Source organism: Hemiscyllium ocellatum, chromosome 5 (assembly GCF_020745735.1).
Source record: "Hemiscyllium ocellatum isolate sHemOce1 chromosome 5, sHemOce1.pat.X.cur, whole genome shotgun sequence".
NCBI lineage: Eukaryota > Metazoa > Chordata > Chondrichthyes > Orectolobiformes > Hemiscylliidae > Hemiscyllium > Hemiscyllium ocellatum.
The window spans coordinates 115,512,819-115,538,270 of NC_083405.1; the positions used below are offsets into that span (position 1 = coordinate 115,512,819).

The 25,452-nt window shown below is 42.6% G+C and overlaps 1 protein-coding gene across 2 annotated transcripts in view; it reads left to right on the forward strand.

Annotated features, from left to right (window-relative positions):
* ptprn2 (protein tyrosine phosphatase receptor type N2) overlaps nucleotides 1–25,452 on the forward strand; it is a 956,995-nt gene that overhangs the window by 440,708 nt on the left and 490,835 nt on the right. The gene's annotated exons all lie outside the window — the stretch shown is intronic.

A 25,452-nucleotide genomic window follows, 5' to 3' on the forward strand; every position in this document is an offset into this window, starting at 1 on the left:
CTAACGTGCCTTCTGGCTCTCGGCTGCTCTGACACCTTTCGACCACCTCTAGGACAGCCTGTCCCGATTACCCCGTATCGGGACGACAGCGCTCAGAACGGCCTACTCACCATCTGGCTCTCGGGGTGACTGGCATCAGGGTGGCCTACCCACCCTCTGGCTTTCAGGACAGCCTACCAACCTTCAGGTTCACAGGATGGCCTACCCACATGACAGCTCTCAGGGTGACACATGAGCCTCCCAACTCACGACAAGGCCTGCCAGACCCAGGGACACTAGACAGTGCAGGTGATAGTTACAGGAAACACCACAATAAAAAAAGTCCTTTCTGGTACACAGTTCAAATCCATACATATAGAGTCTTCAAGATATAAAATCCATTGCCAGAAAGAGTCCACTCCAGTATTTCTGACCACGTATGTCGTATAGAGTCCACTCCAACCTGCAGAGTCCATTACTAAAAACAGAATCCACAACCAAGGGCAGAGTCCACTCCTGAAGGCAGCAGATGAACATCCCACAGCACACAGGTGTTCAGTCTCCATAGAGTCCTGGCCCAGCCTTGGAAAACCAGGCCCACTCACAGGAACAGTACATTGTACAGGTTCAGTTAACTCACAACAGTTTGGTCCACTCCTGAGGGAAAGGTGTTCTCCCAAACTCCAGGATACAGCAGCTGCTTACCTCCCAGCACACAGTGTTCAATCTTCAGGAGGCCCAGTCCCAGGGCTAGGCCTCCCCACAGGAACAGCTCCTCTGGTCAAATGTATGTCTTCCACAGGGCTCAGTCCAACCACCAATAAAAAGTAAGAATACATACAAAAAGCAAAGAAAACTAGAGTCCAAGGGCTAAGCCCTACCATAAAAGTAACATTGTCCTTTTCTCCAAAAAAAGTAAGAGAAAAGAGTAACACACAGGCTGTAACCAGCCAGTGAAACAACAATCCCCTAATGAGAACTGAGTTACACCTGAAACACATTGTGTACATCAGGAGTTTAACAATCAGTCCTCACTAAAAGGGAATGCCAGTGAACAAACTGGCTAAATGATTCAGCCAGTTCAGGAATCAGGTTTTTCTTCCTCTCCAAAAAGTAAGAGAAGCAGAAACTAACTGTAACACCAGCCAGTACAGAATCAATCCCCTAAACTGAGGAAATACTGAATCTCCTGTTTATATCAGTCAGCCAAGGCTTTCCTGATTGGACCAGGTCAACAGCTCCAATTAGGGGACTCCTTCTCTGAGGTCCATCTGGTTGACCTTGTTACAATCACTACAACCACCACCTTCTCAAGGATTGCCAAGGACAAGCAATAAATGCTGGCCAGCCAGCGATGCCCATGCCCCACAAGTTAATATAGGAAACTCAGTCACATGACCCACAGTACAGTGTGAAATGTTCTGTTTATCTTGTGCTGGTTCCAGTGGAGTATCGATGAAGTAATGGTGAAGCAACCTGTGACAAATGAAATTAGCTCACATCATTGCTTCATTTACATAGTGTACAAAACCGCAGTGAGAACTTGCTCACAGATCTTCTAATTACAGAAACATTGGCTGCTGAGTTCCTCACCAGCTGAGCTGATTAGCTTAGATTGTGAACGCTGATATCTTTGACCTTCACTGTAGCAAACACTTGTCAAAATGCCAAATGTAATTACCTGGCTGTTTAGAAAGAAGTAATGTGCTTTACCCACTTTTGTTCAGGTCCTGATTTTGGGCTTATTTCTTATTGGTTTGCCCAAAACCTTCAAACCATCCATTTGGTAAGATGCCACATTGCGATAATATCTAGACTTGCCAGCCAAATCTTTCACACACCTTCATGTTACCAAAATATTGGAAGTTATTCACACTCAACCACAATGTGACCCATTCACTCTTATACTCTTCTTGTCATCATGCATCGTTTTTCTGTCTTTGAAGGGAAATATTTTTTCTGTTGCATTCAGCAAAAAATTAATGACCTTTGTTTCCAGCATTTCACTAATCCAAGCTTTTTGGGAAATTGATTACAGATGGAATTTCCCCTCACATTAAATCCTCACTGCCTGCATCTGCTGCACACCACACACGTTAGGAGCGAAGACCAAGTCTCCTGATTTTAGCACAAGAAATCTGACCTTAACAGCCGAGTATATGAAACTTTTATGATGATTCAATACCACTATATGTCCTGATGTGGACATGTATCAGTTTTATTACAGAAGGAAGTATGTTAGAACAAAGAACAAAGAAAGTTTACAGCATAGAACAGGCCCTTCAGCCTTCCAAGCCTGAGCTGATCCAAATCTACTCTCTAAACCTGCCACCCAATTCCTAAGGATCTGTATCCCTCTGCTCCCCACCTACTCATGCATCTGTCCAGACGCATCTTAAATGAACCTACCGTGCCTGCCTCTACCCCTCTGCTGGCACCGCATTCTCTCTGTCTCGCTCAACATCATTCAATCCCTTTCTGACTTCTTTGTCATCTCCCTTGATTTTTAAATTTTTTTTTCTTTTATTGCTTTTGATGTCTTAGGGCCAATTTTTCTTTTTAACGCCTTTATTTCTCGGTCTTCCTTTGTGACACAATTTCTTTGTCTTGCTGTATCTCCCTTAACCATATTGTGATGGCCACAATATTTCTTTGGTATTTCTTTGGCTTCCCCTTTTGTTCTGTTTCAGTGACTTTGACACCTTTATCCACCTTTGGGTTACTTACTACCTTCAGGATCTGTGAGATGTGTGGACTGATGGTCAGCTAAATGTTGATCTGAAAAAGAAAGTAAACAAAATTATTGTAGCAAAATAAAAGCTGTCGACATAGTTTCCATTTTACTTGTTTTATATAAATTTAGTGTGTAAACATTGAAAGTGAAGATGCGTTGTAAATGTTCCAATCAACACTGAGTTAACCCTTTACTAAGGTGAATTTTCATGGCCCTACCTGCATTTAGTTGCATTTTTCTTTCATATATTCATTATCAATGAATAATTCAATTGCATTTGCTTGATTTTCACAAGTACTCAAATGAGAACAGTGAAAAGTTAATAGGTCGCCACATTATGGCACCATAGAGTCATAGAGATGTACAGCATGGAAACAGACCCTTCGGTCCAACCCATCCATGCCGACCAGATATCCCAACCCAATCTAGTCCCACCTGCCAGCACCCAGCCATATCCCTCCAAACCCTTCCTATTCATATACCCATCCAAAGGCCTCTTAAATGTTGCAATTGTACCAGCCTCCACCATTTCCTCTGGCAGCTCATTCCATACACGTACCACCCTCTATGTGAAAAAGTTGCCCCTTAGGTCTCTTTTATATCTTTCCCCTCTCACCCTAAACCTATGTTCTCTAGTTCTGGACTCCCTCACCCCAGGGAAGAGAGTTTGTCTATTTACCCTATCCATAAAATCAACCCTCAATCTCCAATGCTCCAGGGAAAACAGCCCCAGTCTGTTCAGCCTCTCCCTATAGCTCAAACCCTCCAACCCTGGCAACATCCTTGTAAATCTTTTCTGAATCCTTTCAACTTTCACAACATCTTTCCGATAGGAAGGAGACCAGAATTGCACGCAATATTTCAACAGTGGCCTAACCAATGTCCTGTACAGCCGCAACATGACCTCCCAACTCCTGTACTCAACAAGAAACCTAGATGCTTAAGTATTTGATTCAAAATAGAAAAAAAGTTCTAGTAAACAGATAAAAAGGGGAAATACTACACAGTTTAGAGTCTTTCCATCCCTGTTCATGCCAACACCTAGCCTCCAAACCACAGTGGGCCGAGTTTCTAAACACCACCAGGCCGAGCCTCCAGACCACACCAGGTCATGTTTCCAGACCCCACCAGGCCTAGCCTCCAGACCACACCAGGCCATGTTTCCAGACCACACCTGGCCATGTTTCCAGACCACAATAGGTCATGTTTCCAGACCACACCAGGCCATGTTTCCAGACCACAATAGGTCATGTTTCCAGACCACACCAGGCCATGTTTCCAGACCACACCGGGCCATGTTTCCAGACCACACCGGGCTATGTTATCCAGACCATACCGGGCTTTGGAATTCGAGGCCTTATCCCAGTCCATGAGGATCCTTGTCTACCCACAATGGGCACCCACTTTCTCGCAATGGCCTCCAGTCTGGAGCCTCCCGTTCACGCTGGGGACCTGTCTCCTTGCAACCGCCTCCAGCCAGCACACTCACCTTGCCTCGATTCCCAATTGATTCCATCTCAAGATGTTTAAAAAAATGTTTGCACAAAGATTTTAAAAACACAACAAAAACGAAGAAAAAAGAGAAGAATAAAAGACAGACAGAGCGAATGAGCTTCAGCACGGGAGCTCCACTCTGCTGCTATCTTGATAAAGTGGAGTGGATTAATTCATCAATGCAACCCACAGACCTTTCTGGCCTATTCTTTTCGAATGGGTCTACTCCTTCTTGGGATTCCACACGCAGGCAGTCTTTTCTCCCTTACAACTACTTCAACTGTGACTGTAAAGACTAAGTGGCATGGACTACAACGACACCAACGTGAGATATTGAGCATGCTGAAAATCTGAAATAAGAACCAAAAGGCTGGAAGCACAGGTCAAGTCAATCTGTGGAGAGAAACAGAGTTCTCATTTCAGGAAGATGATCTTTCATCAGAACTGGTAGAAGATGGTTAAGTAAGAATCTGAGACTTTTGACAAAGGAGTTTGAGTGCCCCTGTAGAGCTGGGGAAATCCATGCTATATCCTCTCCCAGAACAGGATGGCCTTCCTAAACTGTGATGGCACGGCACGGTGGCACAGTGGTTAGCACTACTGCCTCACAGTACCATATGCCAGGGTTCAATTCCTGCCTCAGGCGACTGACTGTGTGGAGTTTGCACGTTCTCCCTGTGTCTGCGTGGGTTTCCTCCGGATGCTCTGGTTTCCTCCCACAGTCCAAAGATGTGCGGGTCAGGTGAACTGGCCATGCTAAATTGCCCGTAGTGTTAGATAAGGGGGAAATGTAGGGGTATGAGTGGGCTGCGCTTCGGTGGGTCAGTGTGGACTTGTTGGGCCGAAGGGCCTGTTTCCACACTGTAAGTAATCTAATCTAATAGTTCTATGTAATCGAGCTGTACTTTGACCCAGGCTAAGCTGAAGCATAACCTTTAACCCCCTTGAATTAGATTACTTACAGTGTGGAAACAGGTCCTTTGGCTCAACAAGTCCACACCGACCCTCCGAAGCACAACCCACCCAGACCCATACCCCTACATTTACCCCTTCACCTAACACTATGGGCAATTTAGCATGGCCAATTCACCTCACCTGCACATCTTTGGACCGTGGGAGGAAATCGGAAAATGTGCAAACTCCACACAGAGAGTCGCCTGAGGCGGGAATTGAACCCGGGTCTCTGGCTCTGTGAGGCAGCAGTGCTAACCACTGTGCCACCGTATCTCTTGATTTGAAGGCCAACATTCCATCACACCTTTTGATTACTTTCTCTACCATGTCTTGACAATTTGATGACTTACGTACCTAACCCCCAACTGCTCCTTTTCAATTAATTTGCGGGATGAGGGCATTACTGGCCAGGCCAGCATTTATTGCCCAGCCCAGATTGCCCAAGGGCAGTTAAGAGTCAACCACATTGCTGTGGGCCTGGAGTCACATGCAGGCCAGACCAGGTAAGGGCAACACATTCCTTTGCTAAAGGATGTTATTGCTCTGTTGTTTCAAATTTATCACCAATCAGAAACTATCCCCTTCCGTGTATACATCACTGTCACATATCACCAAAGGAGGCCATGTGGCCTACTCTGTCAGTGTTGGCTCTTCACAAGGTTAGTCCCACTCCTGCTGGCCTTGCTTCGCATATTCTTTTGAAGTTGCAGTTGAACCTTTTTGATTGGATGGGTCAACCTTAAATCCAATTGCCAATAAAATACAATTTTCAAAGAATGTAATCGATGAATGAAATGTACCTTGTTTCATTTCCTAAAAATATATTTGGAACATGATAACCATTTGCCTAAGTCAGGATGGATTAAATGGGCCATGTTCTTGCCTCAATGACCTCTGCATCAGTTGGAATGCTGAGTGTGAACATACCCAACTCCTTTGTTTGGAGCCCATGTTATTACAGAAACCACTTGATTGATGCTGGTCTGAATTTTGTGCAACATCTGGATGCAGGAGTTGGGGAGGCGGGGGCTCGTTCATGCGGGAAGCGATGGAATGAATACAGACGTAAGTTTTCTTTTGTCAGAGGTATGCACAAGTGGTCCCAGCTGCATATGGGCCTGTCACATTGTATTAGAGCCTCTGATAAGAGAAACCCAGCCACTGATGCATGAACAGCCCTTTGTGATGAAAACTAAGGCTAGTCCTTGAAGAAAATGCACATTGTTCAGAAATAATTTTCGTAAAAAGAACTTCTCAGGAACAATAATAATAGCACAAAGAATCAAAAGATAGCATTCAGATCTATAAGAAAATAATTAGGAGTGTTTTTAATTAGATGATTGTTTCAACTCTCCAGTTCAAATTGAGTCTTTTTCCCTTGTGCATCCATGTGGCAAGGCCTGAATTTATTGTCCATTCTTATTTGTCCTGGAGAAGATGGTGGTGAGCCTCTTTCTTGAGCTGTTGTGGCCTGTATGATGGAGGTTCACACACAGTCCTGTTGAAATAACTCCACAGAAGCCATTATCCCGTCACCAAGTCACCCTTTATTTACACATGGAGAATCCTTGACACTGACACTGATCCCGCTCCCTCAGAGCCAGCTCTCAGAGTAAACACAACCTATGACATCTCTCATCTGTTAGCCAGGGCTCCCTGATTCGACCAGATTATATCCCAATCAGGGAACTCATATTCTGTGAGGTCCATCTAGCTGACCTTACTGACAATCACTACACTGATAGGAGTGGAGCTGTGGGAATTTGAACCAGTGACAGTCAAGGCAGGGGGATGTATTTCCAAATCAGAATGGTGAGTGGGTTGGAGAGGCACTTTTAGGTGGTGGTGATCCAATGTGTCTAGGACGTAGAGGGCAGGGATTTGGAAGGTTCTGTTGGATGAAACTTGGTGAATTAATGCTTTACATCTTGTGGATGGTACGCATTATAAATATTAAACCCTTCACAGTTTTCTTTTGGTTTTGTCATTAAGATTTAAAAAGCCATAATTCTTTGTTTAGTTGCAAAGTCATGTCATTGCAGCTTGGTTGTCAACCGAGTAATGAAGGTATTTTGGGAATGGAACAGTACGTGTTAAATCCCAGGAAAACAACATTATATAACAGCGTAGGTACAAGTGGTAAGAATTTTTACTTACTCAGTGAAAAACATAAAGGATTTTCAAATTGTTACCTTGCATTGTTGCACCAGCTAAACTCCAACCACTCTAGACATAAATTTAAGCTTTAGAAGCGTGAACTCAGTGGTTAGGGAGTGAAACCAAAATTTGGTGAAAATCTGTAGCAAGACAGATATGACTAAAGAAGTGGTTAGAAGCACAGATAAGGACATGTAGGTATTTGTGGTCCATTGGTTTGGTTACAAATACGCGTACTGTATATTTTACATTTTTCAATCTTACCTTTTGCGAAAATAACTGTAAAATCATAAAGTTGTACAGCACGTAAACAGACCCTTCATTTCAACGTGACCATGCCAACCAGATATCCTAAATTAATCTAGTCCCAATTGCCAGCATTGGCCAATATACCTCTAAACCCTTCCTATTCATGAATAATCCAGATGCCTCTTAAATGTTCTAATTGTACCAGCTTCCACCATTTCCTCTGGCAGCTCATTCCATATATGTTCCACTCTCTGCTTGAAAAAGGTCGCTTTTAAATTTTTCTCCTCCTCACCTTAAATCTATGCCCTCTATTTTGGGGCTCCCCTACCCTGGGAAAAAGACCTTGCCTGTTCACCCTATCTATGCTCTTCAAGATTTTATAAACCTCTATAAGGTCACCCCTCAGCCTCTGATGCTCAAGGGAAAACAGCCCCAGCCTGTTCAGCCTCTCCCTATAGCTCAAACCCTCCAACCCTGGCAACGCCCTTGTAAAAGCTCTCGGTTAAATTCTCCCTCACTGCATACTGCCATTGAACCAGTGGCCTGTCTCACCACTATCCACAATGTGAAACTAGATAGGTTGAAGCTTCAGACTGGCAATTCTGGTTCTGTGTTATCCTGGAGGTTTCATCATATGATTTGTCATTTTGAACCACAACTTTACCCTCCTGAAATTGCTTTCCCAAACCATCTGTCCTAAGGGAATAAGGCCTGCCCATCCCAAATCAGAATGCGAAAAGACAGCAGTGCTAAACTTGAGGAAAAAATACATTTTTTTAAATGTTCCTCCTTTTCATGGTTCTTTATTTTTCTTTTGTTTTTATATGGAATGTGGATACCACAGACAAGACCGGCAATTATTGCCTATTCCTACTTACCCTTGAAATGAGTGGCTTGCATTACCGCAGTGTTCCCATTTCCCCACCACAGAACTGACTTTACAGTTTCTAAGAACTCCATGCCAACACAGATGAGTTGGTATTTTTGAGTGGAACCTCTATTTATCTGATGTGCAAGTCCTTATCCTTAGTTTGGGCTGACATGTCGCAAGTGACATTACACCACATAAATGCTGGGCAATGATTATTTCTAACAAGAGAGAATCTAACCATTGACATTCAAAGACAGCACCAGTACTGAACCTCTCACTATCACCATTCTGGAGTTTACCATTGACTGAAACTGAACTGCTCTGTCCACCATCTACAAGATATAAGTCAGGAGTGTAATGGAATACTCTCCACTTGCCTGGATGGATGCAGCTCCAACATCACTGAAGAAGATTGACACTGTCCAGGACAAAGCAGCCTGCTTTGATTGCCACCATGTCTTTCCAGCAGCCATTCTCCCCACCACCGACACTCAGTAGCAGCAATGTGTACAAAGTACAAGACACACTGCAGAAATTCACCAAACTTCCTCAGATAGCATGTTCTAAATGTACAAACACTCCCATCTCAAAGGACAAAAGCAGCAGATAGTTGGAACTCACCACCCACAAGATTCCTCTTTATTGCTCTCATCCTGACTTAGAAATATATTGCCATTGCTTCTTTGTCATTGGGTTAACATCCTGGAAATCTCTCTCTGACAACATTGTGAAACTACCGATAACAAATGTAATGGAACGGTTCAAAAGGCCAGCTTCACCACCGTCCTTATAAGGACAACTAAAGCTGACCCAGAAAGGCTTTCCCAGCCAGAGATACCCAAGACCCATGAAGTAATTTTTTTTTAAAAATGGTTTATCTGCGTTTGCAATGTTTGAAACTCTTTCAGAACCATCTCACAGCTGTAGCTCATTTGCTGTGCTTCCTTGCGCAGGTTAATATTTCTCTATTTCACAGAGGTCTGCAGCCTTGCTGGGTAAGATTGCCTGGCGAGTGCTAATTAGTGTTGAATGAGGAACTGTTTTGCGCTGTGGGTCCAGGCCCACTAGGAATTGATTTGAGACTAATTGTTTTTAAAGTGCCTGTGTTCCTTACCAAAACATAGAATCACATGGATTTCTTTGCTAATGTTGATTTTCTTTCATGTGCAAAAAGGTCACTAATTAAACACCTGGCAATACTTTCAAAACTTTGCTTAGTAAAAATGATTTTTTTTAAAAAATTGACAATAATTGCAAAACACAGCAACTTTGTGGAATGTTAATTGTTTCTGGAACTCTATTAGGTGCTATATATTGGCTATTCAATAATAAAAATAATAGCCAGGAGATTTCATTATCGCAAATGATAATGTGGGTCAGTTACAGTACATAGCAATGCAGAATTGTTGTTACATATACCACAGAAGCACTGCTCTAAATTAGGATGTATCTTTATATAATGCCTGCGGGAGCACTTATCTTCCTGAAAAGTGTTTATTTTACAATATGCACGTAAGTCTTTGCAAATCAGACTCTGTTATACTGTGTGTGTGCATGAAAGCATTCTGACTCACATATCACCTTTCGAGCCATAATAGAGCAATTTGCAATTAACAGTACTTCCAAACTGTAGTCATTGTTCTAATGTAGGGAATAGGACAGGCACGTGAATGTCAAATGTTGTCACACTTCAAAAAAGTATGTTGTATTTCTCAAATCAATTGTTGTTTGGGAAATTGAATTCTTCCAAGGAGTGCTATTCATCAGGTTCTCATAATATCAGACACTTCTCAAAAAGAGTCAAAAAGTGTGGTGCTGGAAAAGTACAGCAGGTCAGGCAGCATCCGAGGAGCAGGAGAATCAACGTTTCCGGCATAAGCTGTTCATTAAGAATGTGGGGTCGGGGTAGGGTGGAAGATGAGGCGTTCTTCAAAAACAAGCTGCTCGAGGAAGAACACCTCATCTTCCACCTTGGGACCCTCCAACCACAGAGATCAACATGAATTTCACCAGTTTCCTCATTTCCCCACTCCCAACCTCATCCAAAATCCAACCCTCCAACTTGGTACTGCCCTCTTGACCTGTCCTACCTGTCTACCTTTGTTCCCACCTATCCGCTCTACCCTCTTCTCTGACCTATCACCATTACTCCCTATCTGCATTTACCTATCGCCTTCCCAGCTACCTTTCCCCTCAGCCCCAGCCACACCCTCCTATTTGTCTCTCAGTCCCCTTTCCCACCCTCACATTTCGACTGAACGGCTTATGCCTGAAACGTCGATTCTCCTGCTCCTCGGATGCAGCCTGACCCACTGTGCTTTCCCAGCACCAAACTTTTTAACTCTGATCTCCAACATCTGCAGTCCCCACTTTCTCTCAGAGTAAAAGCTGCTTTTGCTCTGCCACCAAAATAGGGTGACATCCCAACGTCAGAAGAGTATTTCCTACTGCTGTACTTTTACTTTCTCCATGAGCTTAGAACACTACTTGTTCAGTTGTGAACAGCAAATGTGTACACAGCAACGTACCACGCATAGCCTGCAATAGGTGATAATCCTGAACACCTTCCCTAATGGTACTGTGGGTTTGCCTACCCCTTGTGGACTGCTGCAATGTTCAAGAAGGCAACTCACTACCACTCTGTCAAGAGCAGCGAGGAATGGGTAACACGTTCTGAACATGCTAGGAACTTTAGCATGCATGAATAAAAAAAATGGACATTAGTGTGACTGACGGAGCTCATTTATTGGTGGAAAATTTAAAAACCCAATGTGCACAAGCATTTAAACAGCAGGTAATACAACAGAGCAAGAATTGATATTGCCAGCTACCTGGTTTGGTTAACACCCAATGTATTGTTCATCATTTTATCATCAACCTGCACCTTCATCCTTCATCTCAATATCGCATTTCATTGGTTTGACTTCAAGGCTTGGGTTTCAACCACAACAGAGAGTCACTTTTATAAATGTTTTTTAAGACTTTGGAATATTGCGGAGCTCCCTCACTGCTTTCAGCACTGGGCTCATTCCAACTTCTAACGTAACCTGCACCACCACCATCATCCGGCTCCTTTCCCGGAACAGACAGAAGAGCGAGTGTCTGAGCATCACTTCTGAAAGGCGAAAGTGAGATGCAGATGCTGGAGATTAGAGTTGAGAGTGTGGTGATGGAAAAGCACAGCAGGTCAGGCAGCATCCGAGGAGTAGGAGAATCGCCATTTCGGGCAAAAGCCCTTCATCAGGAATGAGACTTGTGGGTTGGGGCTGAGAGATAAATGGAAGGGGGGTGTCGCTGGGTAGGGGGAGGGGAGGGGAGTAGCTGAGAGTGCAATAGGGAGATGGAGATGGGGGTAATGGTGATTGGTCGGAGAGGAGGTGGAGCGGATAGGTGGGAAGGAAAATGGACAGGTGGGACAGGTCATGAGGATGGTGCCGAATTGGAGCTTTGGAACTGGGATAAAGTGGGGGAGGGGAAATGAGGAAACTGGTGAAATTCACATTGATGCCATGGGGTTGGAGGGTCCCAAAGTGGACGATGAGGTGCTCTTCCACCAGGTGTTGGATGGTTAGGGAGTGGCGATGGAGGAGGCTCAGGATCTACATGTCCTTGGCAGAGTGGGACGGGGAGTTGAAGTATTTGGCAATGGGACAGTGGGCTTCGTTGGTGCAGGTATCCCAGAGATGTTCTCTGAAGCACTCTGCAAGTAGGCATCCTGTCTCCCCCAGTGTAGAGGAGACCGCATCGGGAGCAACAGATACAGTAAATGACATTGGGGAAACAGGATGCCTACATGCAGAGTGCTTCAGAGAACATCTCTGGTACACCTGCACCAACCAACTTCACCGCCCCATGACCAAACACTTCAACTCCCTCTCCCAGTCTGCCAAGAACATGCAGGCCCATCTTCCTTCCAATCTATCCGCTCCACCCACCCGCCCTCCCATTTATCTCACCACCCCCTCAGCTCACAGCCTCATTCCTGATGATGGGCTTTTGCCCGAAACGTCGATTCTCCTGCTCCTGAGATGTTGCCTGACTGGTTGTTCTTTTCAGCACCACACTCTTGATATCACTTCTAATCATCTGTTTGATGCATCGAGGAATTCATCCAAATTTGTGCACCTGACTTGAGAATAAAAATCTAGGCCTTTGTTTTTACTGTGTGATCAACTTGCACATTTGGCCCTGCTTTGACAGGAACAAGAAAATTGAAAATTCTTTCTTTCCTCCTGGAGAAACGACACCGATCTACTTTCTGGAACATTACAACTGTAGTTAGCTACTCTGATTGACTTGTCGATGGTTAGTGCTCAATATAAATTGCACTGTTTTGCCTGGTATTTTAAAACAAAAATGAGAGAAAATCAAGACCATCACAGATGCTAAATTTCATTTTGTATTTATATGCTGATTGTTACACTTTGACTATGCTGGCTAATCTATAATTGTATCACATGGGACGTTGCTGACCCAACTAGTTGTTACTGGTTTCCCATTGTTCCAACTAATCGTTAATGATTTAGCGTATAATAATTGTTGAATGCATACATAGTATTTTGACATATATGAGTAATCTGTGGGTTTAAACAGTAGCAGTTTGAATGATCCTCAGGCTAATATACAGAATGAGAAAGGAACATTGTGTCCAGGTCTCCTTTATTATCTGGTATATTAAAAGCTCAACAAGAGGAGAAATGCTGCTCAATCTAGTAATAAGAAACAATCGAGAACAATTAAGGGAAATAACAGTGGGGAACATATGGGCAATAGCGATCTCAACATAATGTGGCTTAAGATAACATTTGAGAAGGAGCTATTAACATTTGAATGGGGTGGCACAGTGGCTCAGTGGTTAGCACTGCTGCCTCACAGTGCCAGGGACCCAGGTTCAATTCCAGCCTCTGGCCACCATCTGTGTAAAGTTTGCATATTCTCCCTGTATCTGTGTGGGTTTCCTCCCACAATCCAACGATATGCAGGATAGGCGAATTGGCCATGTTAAATTGCCCCTAGTCAGGGGTAAATATAGGTTAGGGAAATGGGTCTGGGTGGGTTACTCTTTGGAGGGTCAGTGTGGACTTGGGCTGAAGAGCTGTTTCCATACTGTAGGGAATCTAATCTTAAGATAAAGACCAAAGCAGTAGATTGAAAAATGGTTTATTTTGAGTGAATGAAAATGGAAGCAATGGCAATAAACTGGACACCAGGTTATAGTCCAGCAGGTTTATTTGAAATCACAAGCTTTCAGAGCACTGCTCCTTTGTCAGGTGAAGTGCCTGACCTGATGAAATAGCTGCACTCCAAAAGCTGGTGATTTAAAATAAACCTGCTGAACTATAACCTGCTGTTGGATGACTTTGACTTAGTCCACCCCTGTCCAACACTGGCACATCATATCATAATAAACTGGAAAACAAGGAAAGGTAAAAAGCAGCAAGAACTATTTTAAATATTGTCCAAAAGAGTTCAGGAAATATATTTTTCTAAATATCAAGAAGTAATTAACCAAAATTGAATCGTTGTAGATGAATACCGCATGGTAGCTCAGTCATTAGCACCTGAGGACTTGGGTTTGATTCTAGCCTCAGGTGACTGTTGTCTGTGTGGAATTTGCACATCCCCCCAGTCTGTGTGGATTTCCTGTGGGTTCTCCGGTTTCCTCCCACAATCCAAAGATGTGCAGGTTAGGTGAATTGGCCATGCTAAATTGCCCAGTGTTCAGGGATTGTAAGCTAGGTGGACTGCTCAGGGGTAAATGCAGAGTAATAGGATAGGGGAATGGGTCTGGGTAGTGTTATGAAGATGTGGGTGAACTTTATCTTTTAGGAGAGTTAAAAGCTAGCAGTGACAGCACCAAGTGTTCTCAATAGACACAATGTAACATGTGCTCCAGCTACTGATGTAGCTCGTTGCCTGGAAACAACAAAAAACAGATTCAAATTAGGACAATCAGTTTAAATTATTCACCAAAAATTACCAATTTCCAATCAAGTTTGAATTGAGTATATTGACAATCTGAAAAGCCACTGACCATAATCCGATGCTGTGGGAAAATTGAACAGTTGGGAGGAGAACTGCCAAGCCCAGCATGTAAGCAGACTGCTTGAAAAATAGCTCTCATAAAAGGTACGTTTTCGATCAGTAACATGTGACACGGAAATTCCTAAGAAGAAGAAAAGAAGACTCAGGAAAATGCAAATAGAAGAACCGAAACCTGCCTGAGTTTGAGATAAGAAGTGTTGTTTTGTAAATTATAATTGGGAGTTTTGTCGGACTAGTATTATAGGAGGGAAGGTAAAAAATAGGTTAGAGTAAGAACTTGTAAATAGTTGTTAGTTAATTATTCTCTGTTATACTTTAAAAAATAAAGTTGTTAAGTTTTACTTTAAAAAGTTCTTGGCCACTCGAATGTTTACAGATTACTGCACGGGATAAATTTTTTCTGTGTTCCCGGTTTTAAGTTAAGCAGGAGAGTTTACCCCGTGTCACAATAGTGGGTTACGCTTTGGAGGGTTGATGTGGACTCATTGGACCAAGTGGCCTGTTTCTACACTGTAGGGATTCTATGAATAAATTGAAATTGAATAAATGTATACATTAAATACATAGAGTACAAAGGAAATGATGACAACAAGGAATAGGAGGAGGTTCGGATATGAGGCAAATGCTGGCCAATGTGACTGGATTAGTTTAGGATATGTTGTCGGCATGGATGAGTTGGACTGAAGGGTCTGTTTCCATGCTGTACATCTATATGACTTTATGACTCTAGGAGAATGAAACAATAAGCAGGGCAAGAATGGTCTACGAAATTGAAATATTAAAGATTATAAAAAGAAATTGTAGTAAAGTCTTCTGCAGACATAATAATAAAATAAATATTAGGATGGGAATAGGTCCTCTAACGGCTATACCGGGTAATGCTGCATGTAATGCCACAAGAAAGTAGAGATATTAAACAATTACTTTACCTCAGTGTTTACCAGAGAGATTAACAAAATGGACATGATAGAAGAAATGATCACAGGCAAAATAAACATATTTAAGACAGATGTGGAAGATAACTGATAAACTAACCACACTTCGCCAAGATAAACCCCTGGTTCAATTGAATTGCTTTTGACCATATTAAAAGAAACAGAGAAGACAAAACAGAGGCACTATTTCATATTTAAAAAATCATTAGACGAGGGAATAGTGCCAGACGTCGAGAGAATAGCTGCTTTTATGCCTTATTTTTAAAGGAGATAGAACAGGTTCAGGGAGCTATAAACCAGCTAGCTTATTGTCAGTGATAGGAAAAGTAATGAAAGGCTGCCTCAAAGATGTAATAAGGCAAAATTTCAGAACTGAAAATGACAGATTTCAAAAGAGAAGGTCATGTTTTACCAATTTAATTGAATTCCTTTAAGAGGTAACCGAAAAGATGAACAGTAGATGTAATTTAACAATAACAATAACTTATATTTGTATTGTTATGACTGAGATGGGAGGAATGCACTGCATTTTTTCTAATACCACTACTTCACAGGTCACAATTTTAAATGTTTTATCCAGTGTTCGATAAGTCTAGCTGCATAGACTTGGAATAAAAATGTCCATTCTTTAATAAACATAAAGGCATTTAATTACTGAAAAATGCAACTTATTCAATGAAGATAATTTTAACATGAAAGTAGAACAGAGGGTGCCTGTGAGAAGGGACCAAGATGGATTCTGAGAGTAGTTGGTGTGTATTCACCATGACTGAGAAGGGGATAGCAAAGGACCCAGTGCTTAACAGGAGGAAGTGTATCCAACAGGGGGTGCCAGTGAGAAACCACAACGGCAGACTTACTTTAATCAGCAGCTAGGAACCAGAACCAGAGTCCAGAATGAGGAGACAGCAATTGGAGCAGGTAAAAACTCGAGCGCAGGGTACATCGGGCCTACTTTCAAGTAGCTCCATTACACGGAGATTGCCATGGCATCTGTACTTTGTGACGTCACATGTTCAAACGTGATGATTTGGACAGAAGGGCTCCTGATTTGTAAGTAGTGTTCAGCTGATTCTTTTTCTCCTTACCTTCAATCTCCATTAACCTTTTTGTACCCGTAAAGTAGAGGGAGTTAAGCTCGTAGTAGATTAGCAGCAACTAGAATGGTGGCACTACTGTTGGCTCTATTGTACAGCAGGGAGCAGAGCAGTAATGATGGAGGACTCTGTAGTCTGTGACACAGATAGGAAACAGTGACCATAATTCCTTACTTACAGATAAGGATCAGAATAGACCTTGGATGAAAGTACAAAACTGGGGGGTGGCAGACTATCACAATATTAGGCAGGAATGAGAGTGCAGATTGGGGGTGGCTGTTTTAAGGATAACCCACGTCTGCCATGTGGGAATCTTTTAAAGGCCAGCTGATTAGAGTTCAGGCCCAGCATATTCCTGCAAAAATGAAGGGTAAGGATGGCAATATTTGGGAACCTTGGATGTCAAAAGAAATTGTGAGCTTAGTCAAAAAGAAAGAGTAGGCATATGTAAGATTTAGAAAACTGAGACAGAGCTCTTGAAGAATATGAAGAAAGGAAGAAACAACTCTTAAGGAATTAGAAGGGTTAAAACAGACCATAAAATGTTCTTGACAAACAGGATTCAGGAAAATTCCAAGACACTTTAATTGTTCATAAGGAACAAAAGGGTAGGTGGGAAAGGATAGGTTCACTCAAGGACAAAGGAGGAAATTTATGCTTGGAGCCAGAGGAAGTGGATGAAGTCCTTTATGAATATTTTGCTCAGTATTCACAAAGGAGAAGGAAGTGGTAAGGGTAGAGAGGGGTATGTTGATATTCCAGGGCATATCTATATTAAAAAATTTTGTCAGGTGTTTTGAAATGTATTAAGTTAGACAAATCCCCAGGACCTGAAGGGATCTATCCCAGAATACTGAGGGAGGGACTTACTGGGGCCTTGTACAAAATCTTTGGAGGACAGGAGAATAGTCAGTGGTGTTCCTTTATTTAAGAAGGGCAACAGGAAGAATTGGGAAATTGCGTCAATGGTAGGGAAATTAGTGGAGAAGATTCTAAAGGACAAGATTCACTCATATTTGGAAAAATAAGAACTTATTAGTGATAAACACTATGGCTTTGTGTGGTGATGGTCATGTCTCACAAATTTGATTGGTTTTTCCAGGATTTGACAAAAATGATTGATGAGGGAAGCTTGGTGGATGTCACCTACATGGATTTTAGCAAGGTCTTTGACAAGGTCCCTCATGGCAGACTGATACAAAAGGTAAAGTTGCATGGGATCTGTGGTGAGCTGATAAGATGGACATGTGACTAGCTTAGTCATAGAAGACAAAGGTTAGCAGTAGAAGGGTGTTTTTCTGACTGGATATCTGTAACCACTGGTGTTCTGCAGGGATCAATGTGGAATTCCTGATGTTTCTAGTGTATATATTGATTTGGTGGAGAATGTAGGTTGCTTGATGAGTAAGTTTGTGGACAACAAAAAGTTTGGGGGAGTTGCAGACAGTGATGAGGATTGCCAGGGGACACAGCAGGATATAGATGGACTAGAGACTTGGGCAGAAATGGGAGATGGGATTTAATCCAGACATATGTGAAATGATGCATTTTGGATGACATAATGCAGGAGGGAAATATACAGTAAATGACAGAACCCTGAGAAGCATTAACGTACAGATGGATCTAGGCATACAGATCCACAGTTTCCTGAAAGTGGTCAAGAAGGCATATGGCATGGTTGGGCATAGAGTTTAAAAATTGGCAAATCACGTTGCAGCTATATAGAACTTTAGTTTGGCCACATTTGGAATGTTGTCTATAGTTCTAGTTGCCACAGTACCAGTAGGATGGTGAGGCTTTGGACAGGTTACACAAATGGTTTGCCAGGATGTTTCTTGGTTTGGAGGATATTAACTATGAGGAGAAATTGAACAAACTTGGACATTGGAGGCTCAGGGGCAACCTGATAGATGTTTACAAAATTACAAGAGGTATGGATGTGCTGGATAGTTAGAGTCTTTTTCCCAGAGTAAATATGTCAGTTGCTCGGGGACATAGGTATAAGGTATAAGGTAAAAGAGGGTAAGTTTAAAGGAGGTGTGTATGGAAGTTTTTACCCAAAGGATGCTAAGTGCCTGGAATGTGCTACCAGGGGAGGTGGTAGAAGCAGATACAACAGCAGCATTTAAGATGCATCTTGACAATTATGGAATAGAAGGATATGGACAGCATAGAAGCAAGAAGGTGTTTAGTTTAGAAAGGCGCAATGTTGGTGGGCGGAAGGGCAGGATTCCGTGCTGTACTGTTCTTTGTTTTTTTTTGTAGAAGTATTTACCCCTCTGAATAACCTAGAACGTATAATTAATAAGTAAAGGGGAAAAACAGTAGGTTTCTCTTCAAAGAAATACACTTTGGGCATTAAAAAATTGTTGACCAATAATGGGTAATTCCTGAAAGAAAAATGGGCATGGCATGGAATTTTCAGATGGCTATTTATCCAGCATACTGGCTGACATGGACAGTTCACTGGATATGTGCATTTGTCTCTGGGGTCTTGGCAGATGAAGCTTGCTCAGAAAGTACAGTATTGATAATCGTTTTAGATGCTGTTTAAGAGGAATGTTAACTTTTATGCTGAAGTCACAGCAAGAGAATTTAAGGAGACAGATGGGATGGGCAGCTTTTACCTCAGCAGGCTTTTCTACAACTGCAAATCAAACAATCTCCAAACAAAACTAGTCCTGCCATACTCATTAACTCACCCATGCATTTTCCCAGAAGGAAGCCAATCAATTATAGGTCATTCTGCTATAATGCACGTTCGTTAACACAAATTCGCTATAATGCAATTGATCAAATGGGGGACACTGTTTCTAAAGTGCAAACTTTAAAAAGGTGCATTGGCTATAACACGATTAAAGCATTATTTCTAAAGCATCATTTTTCTATAATGTGGGGTTACACAAAAGCACAACCATCGCATTATAGTAGAACAACTTGTCGATGAAACCACGTGACTTTAACAATACCATGTTAAAAACAGAAGTTACCACTGAAAGGTTTGCTTGGCCATTTCAGAGGGTGATTAAGAGTTAACTGCATTGCTGTGAGTCTCCAGTCATATGTAGGCCAGACCAGGAAGGACAATGTATTTGCTTCCCTGAAGGACGTTAGTGGACCAGATGGGTTTTTAAGAGAATGATCAACATTGATCTTTTCATTTCAGATTTTTATTGTATTCAGATTCCACCAGCTGCATAAAGAAGAGCAAAGGACAATATAGTTTAGGAATAGGCCCTTCAGCCCTCCAAGGTTGCACTGTCACATTTTGCCCTTCCATGCTAAAACTGTATTCACTTCCATGATTCATGCCCCTAGGCAAAACTGAGGACTACAGATGCTGGAGATCAGAGTCAAGATTAGTGTGGTGCTGGAAAAGCTCAGCATCCGAGGAGCAGGAAAATTGATGTTTTGGGCAAACCTTGACTCTGATTCATGTCCCTGTATACCTTTCCTATTTATGTATTCGTCCAGGTGTTTCTTGAATGCTGTAATTGTGTCTGCTTCCACCACCTCCTCTAGCAGCATGTTAGGCACTCAGCACTCTTTGTGTGAAACGCCTGCCCCACACATCTCTTTTGAACTCTACCCCCTGCACCTTGAACCTGTATCCCCAAGTAATTCCCCTCCACCCTGGGAAAAGCCTCATACTTTCCACTCTGTCTATGCCATTCACAAACTTCTATCAGAATCTCATTGTGCCATAGTAGGATTCAAATCTGTACACTCAGAATAGTTACAGGTAGTTCTCCTGTAACGCCATAGTTGCGTTTCAGCGAAACCTTGATTAGCAGAAAGCTGCTTAATATAAATGATGAGGCCTCTGGGAAAAGTGAGGTTAGGGGCAGATCAGCAAAATATATCACTCACAATCACTCAAATGTCACCCAAAAGTCTAACACAAAGTATAGCACAACCTGAATGAATGTTGAAATCATATTTATTGATGAAACAAAAGTAAATTTAACACAGTACATTTAAGAAATGTAAGGAAGCTGCATTCTGTATAGCATCTCTCACTGCTGCTCTGTTGGCAGCTGACATCAGAGCATGCGCAGAATGGCATGAAAGCCAACGCTGACATTGCGTATGCGCAGAACGGTGCGGACACCAACGCATGCACTGACCGGTGTGGAGATTTTGGCGCAGATATTGGCACAAGCGCAGAATGAAATGCGTTAACTGATCCTCCCTGAAATCGCACTATTGCCAACGAAGGCGAGCATTCTCGAAAATACCGTTCCCTAATTTTTCAGCGACATTGTAGCCAAAACACGAGTTATCCCAGAACTACCTGTAGATGGGTCTCTAGAATATTAGCCCAGTAAGTACACCACTGCACTATCACCTGCCCCAGTTTTGTCTGATGATTGTACTGTGAAGCAGCTTTGGGAGTTTAATCTCATCAAACAAGTTATGTAAATGCAAGCTGTTGTTATATGATTCCATAAGCATGTTGTTAAGATGTTATACAGAATGACTGCTATATTGTTATAGGAGAAGTAAGTGGACCCAGTGACACTCAGGGACGTACAATAGACTGACCTGTTATGATTGCCATGTGGCACACTTGCTGCCCTGCCTAACCGCAGGCATGGTGGCACATCGTACTTTGAAAGATGTGTTTGGAAGTAACAAACATCAATAGTTTATTTTTAGCCATATTTTCTGAATCGCAGCAGGGAACATCGAGAAATGAATTCAACAGAATTCCAGCTGAAGCTATGCGTATCCTTGAATTCAACAATTCCTCTGATGCATGTCGTTGTGTTGGATTGTGTCACTCCTGTCAGACACAGTTTTTGATTTGGAACAGTCCAGTGGACTTCCCTGTCTGGGGACTAGTTAAAAACACCAAAAAATCACCATTAAAAATAGTTACAAACAACTACTTTGGTCAGTGGTATCTTTTCACTTTGCATAATAAGTTGACAAGTTTCCAGTTTTTTGTAGACATGGCAATGAGTCCTAAGGGCATGAAGCAGTCACACACAGCTCTCTCTGCTAAGGCGGAAGCTGCTTGTAATCTTGTTTTGTAGTGGGTTGGGGGGGGGTGGAGTGGAATGATTTTGAGGAGCTGCTTCTGCTGTGAAAGGAATTGAATGACACCACAAGTGTGTTGGACTGCTCTTGTGTTTTCAGTATTTTTATTCAGATATTTATATTTCAACACCATATCAAATTATTTTCTCTCAAAGACTATCCAAGAACCAAGTTAGCATCATTATTCTCATCAAGCATCCCTATGACTCTATACTAACCTAGAAAACTGAATGCAATTTGCACAGTGTCACCTGTTGCCATATCCCTTGGTTATATCAACATATGGGCAACTCTCCACATTCTTTTGTGTTTGTGTATCGTACATTATATTGGCTGCTCTACTCTCAGACCATTCATTTAGGGAGAAAGTCCATTGAGATTACACAATTGGAGTTGGTTCAGGTTGGACTGAATTTTCTGACTAGTATCAGGTCAAAGTCCAAGTGCAACAAGAGTCTGACTTTTTAAACCACTGAAGATCCAAGGTTTCCTGCGAATATTGACATTGCAGCAAATCGGTAAAATGGTGGGGTGACGTGGTGGCTCAGTGGTTGGCACTGCTGCCCCACAGTGCCAGGGACCCAAGTTCAATTCCACCCTCAGCTGACTGTCTGTGTGGAGTTTGAATGTCCTGCCCGTGTCTGTGTGGATTTCCTCCGGGTGCTCCAGTTTCCTCCCACAGTCCAAAGATATGCAGGTCAGGTGGATTGGCCATGCTAAATTGCCCATGATGTGCAGGGTCGATGGATTAGTCATGGAAAATGCAGGGTTACAGGAATGGGGTAGGGAGATGGGATCCTCATCTGAGAGTGGTGTGGAATCAATGGGTTGACTGGCCTGCTCCACAGAGTAGGATTTGATTATAGAAGGTTTTCTAGGCACAGTCTTGTTCCTGACTTGCAGCTCATTAGTCTATGTTGTGAGTTCCATTTGTTGTTATGCTGTCTACACCAAGTGCTTCCCACTCGTCTTTAAATGCCATTTCAGCTTTTAAAACATTCTGGAATGCTGCTTTGCTCATTTAACTCTGCATAGCTGCAGTTTGAAAGATTTTTTAATGACACTATTATTTTACCTTATTTTCATGTTATTTCAAACCTAGTGGACTCCTCATTTTATTTAAATTGCTGTTCATGAGATTTTCCTAACCTTTCCTTTAAGGAGTTCAGAGGTTGAAGTGTTTTTGAAAGTTGTTTCTTGGCCTGTGAACTCCAAAAAGAGAGATTAGAAAATGACCATTTGAAAAAAAAAGTTGTTGGTCTGTTGGTTGAAAACGGCGAAGGAACATGTTCCTTATCCATCTATTTTTAAACTTCATCCATAGTTTAAGAGCATCACTGCCAGGATTTGCTCCCCATTCCTAATTTCCCAGAGGACAGTTAAACATCAACCACTTTGGTGTGATCTGGAGTCACATGTAGTCCTGACCCGGTAAAAAGGAAAGATTTCCTTTATCTAAATGATATTAATGAACCAGATTAATTTATATGCTAATTGCAAGTGGTTAGGTGGTTGTTATTAGATTAACTACTAGCGTCATAGAATCATAGAGATATATAGCACAGAAACAGACCCTTCAGTCCAACTCATCCATGCCAACCAGATATCCCACCCCAATCTAATTCCACTTGCCAGCATCCGGCCCACATCCCTCAAAATGCTTCCTATTCATGTACCCATCCAGATCCTTTTAAATGTTACAGTTGTACTAGCCTCCACCACTTCCTCTGGCAGCTCATTCCATACCTCATTGTGAAAAAGTCGCCCCTTAGGTCTCTTTTATATCTTCCCCCTCTCACCCTAAACCTATGCCCTCTGGTTCTGGACTCTCTCACCCAAGGGAAAAGACTTTGCCTATTTACCTTATCCATGCCCCTCATGATTTTTAAACCTCTATTAGGTGACCCCTCAGCCTCTGACGCTCCAGGTAAAAGAGCCCCAGCCTGTTCAGCCTCTCCCTATAGCTCAGATCCTCCAACCCTGGCAACATCCTTGTAAATCTTTATTGAGCCCTTTCAAGTTTCACAATATCCTTCTGACAGGAAGGAGACCAGAACTGCATGCAATACTCCAAAAGTGGCTTAACCAATGTCCAGTACAGCCGCAACATGACCTCCCAACTCCTGTACTCCATACACTGACCAATAAGGGAAAGCATACCAAATGTTTCCTTCATTCAAACATCACTAGTGGATTCAATCCCATGTCGCCTATCTGTGGATGTACACTCTGTACTTCAATGTGTTGATGAGCACAGATACTTGCCTTCACCTCCTGCAGTTGCTATAATGGTGTTTTCCAACCTGCTTACTTGTAAGTCATGCTGGTTGAGGATTGCTGCTCATTTATAGCATGACATCTCTCACTGGGACAGCTGATTCTTCCTTGGAAAATGAAAAATTGAAATATGGTTCATAAACTTGTTCCACATCTCCCAAAGCTATTCATTTGCAAGGTTGTCTTGCTATCTGAACACCTTCAGTTCAAGGTTTATAAATGAGCTCAATGGGATCATATAGATTCTTATTATCATTCTGATTGTTTCTTCAGCTGTGGTGTGTAATATGGAAACATAATGGCATGGTGGCTCAGCGATTAGCACTGCTGCCTCACAGCACCAGGGACCTGAGTTTGATTCCATTCTCAAGCTACTGGCTGTGTAGAGGTTGTACATTTCCCCGTGTCTGCACTGGTCCCCTCCAGGTGCGTCAGTTTCCTCCCACAGTCCAAAAATGTGCAGGCTGGGTGAATTAGCCATGGGAAATGCAAGGTTACAGGAAGAGGGTGTGGAGTGTGACTGGGCGAGACACTCTTTGAAGGGTCAGTATGAGGTCAATGGACAGAATGGCATGTTCCTACACTGCAGGGGTTCTCTCATATGTCATAGTGACACCAACCCTCATATCCAGCATCAAATTAATGAGATGTCCGTTAACAGAAATCACTTTTTGCATCAATATTGGTTGGGTGACAATTTCGAGTAAAAAGTGAGGTCTGCAGATGCTGGAGATCAGAGCTGAAAATGTGTTGCTGGTTAAAGCACAGCAGGTTAGGCAGCATCCAAGGAACAGGAAATTCGACGTTTTGGGCCAGAGCCCTTCATCAGGAATGAGGAGAGGGTGCTAGGCAGGCTCAGATAAAGGGTAGGGAGGAGGGACTTGGGGGAGGGGCGATGGAGATTTGATAGGTGGAAGGAGGTCAAGGTGAGGGTGATAGGCCGGAGAGGGGGTGGGGGCGGAGAGGTCAGGAAGAGGATTGCAGGTTAGGAGGGCGGTGCTGAGTCCAAGGGAATCGACTGAGACAAAGTGGGGGGAGGGGAAATGAGGAAACTGGAGAAATCCAAGTTCATCCCTTGTGGCTGGAGGGTTCCCAGGCAGAAGATGAGGCGCTCTTCTTCCAACCGTCGTGTTGTTATGTTCTGGCGATGGAGGAGTCCAAGGACCTGCATGTCTTCGGTGGAGTGGGAGGGAGAGTTAAAGTGTTGAGCCACGGGGTGGTTGGATTGGTTGGTTCGGGTGTCCCAGAGGTGTTCCCTGAAGCGTTCTGCAAGTAGGCGGCCTGTCTCCCCAATATAGAGGAGGCCACATCGGGTGCAGCGGATTCACCTGCACCTCCACACACATCATCTATTGCGTCCGCTGATTGGGCAGTTTCCTTTTTTAATAAACAAACAATAATTAAAAGATTTACAATAACAATAACAATTTAACAATAATTAAAAGGGGGAAATAAAAATATGAGAGAAAGCTAGCTAAAACTATATAAACAATTAGTGAAAATTTCTCAAGTTAGTTTTGAAAAGCAAAGAGTTAAAGTGAGAACTTGACCTCTTATAAAGTGGGCGTGGAAAATGAATTATGGAAAGTAAGGAGCTGGCAAATGAATTTAACAGGT